Consider the following 1,234-nt stretch of genomic DNA (forward strand, 5'->3'; position numbering starts at 1 on the left):
CAAAAATCGAGAAACGTAAGAAAAAACGTTTTAAACAGCATTTTGTTTTTCAAACGGCCGCCATTTTGTCAAAAAATATGTTTTTGACTCACCCGAGGTTCATGCGATAGCGGCATCTTTACTGATTTATAGTCTGTTCGATTTTTTTTTTGTTTCAGATTACCAGAAGGCCTGGAATCATGTACGCCATGGCACACCTATTTTTTGGACCCTCTCACTTCATCAGCTTGTAACTTAGAATAGTTAGGAATATTTTTTCTCCGTTCAATTTTTGTTTTATTGTTAGAAGATAGTTGAACAAATAATGATATAATGGATTGTAAAAAATACTCTTTGTTTTATTTTTACGGAGCTTGAAAAAACGTCCGAAATTCGTATCTCTACACTAGAATACCCCCTTAAAAGAAAGTAGCAATATATTGAACCATCACGTATAAGGCCCTACATGAGATGCAGTAGGATGATGATTGATCGATGGTTTTTCAATGAGATTGAATATGATCATCGCTTATAATTCGTGCAACGATCATACCATGATGAAAACACCGGTTCTCGTCCGATCACCGAAGTTAAGCAACATCGGGCGCGATCAGTACTTAGATGAGTGACCGCTTGGGAACGTCACGTGTCGTTGGCATTTTTAGTGACCATTCTATCCTGGATTCCTCGAGTCGAGAAAGACGCACCACGCTAGATATGGGGTACAGACTAGGGGGGCGTTGCTGATTAATGGTCAGCTGCATCCCAATAGAAAGTATCCCGTGTCGGGCACACGTACAGAGCATCGAAGACTGCAACATACCAATTATGAGAACACTTGTAATACTAACCTCGAGCCAACCGCGAGTAATCGGTTACATATTACTAACATAGTTGTAAGACAAAAATTGTCAAAATACTGGACTCCCGGCCCCGTCAGGCTAACGCCACATGTGCCTTAATAAAATATATATTTGGGAAAAAAAAATCGCTTGAGTTTCACCGAGACGTATTCTCCAGCAACATCTCACGAGACCAGAGAAAAATTTGGATTGTTGTCATTCAGCTTTTGTAATTGGCACATATCAGCATCGAACGATCCTGGAGATAATGTCTTGATGAATCTGCTTCCGAGGACGTCGATATTCTGATTACAAGTTTGATTTCTTAACGAGTTCGTAAAATTAAATTCTAAAATCTACTCATGCAGATAGATTTCTGTTTATATTTCCTGATGAAAACAAACTCAATTTGC

General features: G+C 38.8%; 1 pseudogene; it reads left to right on the plus strand.

Moving 5' to 3' along the window:
• The first annotated feature begins 518 nt into the window (after nucleotides 1–518).
• LOC129772029 (5S ribosomal RNA) lies at nucleotides 519–637 on the plus strand (annotated as a pseudogene).
• Nucleotides 638–1,234: the final 597 nt, after the last annotated feature.

The sequence above is a fragment of the Toxorhynchites rutilus genome, chromosome 2 (genome assembly GCF_029784135.1).
Source record: "Toxorhynchites rutilus septentrionalis strain SRP chromosome 2, ASM2978413v1, whole genome shotgun sequence".
Lineage (NCBI taxonomy): Eukaryota > Metazoa > Arthropoda > Insecta > Diptera > Culicidae > Toxorhynchites > Toxorhynchites rutilus.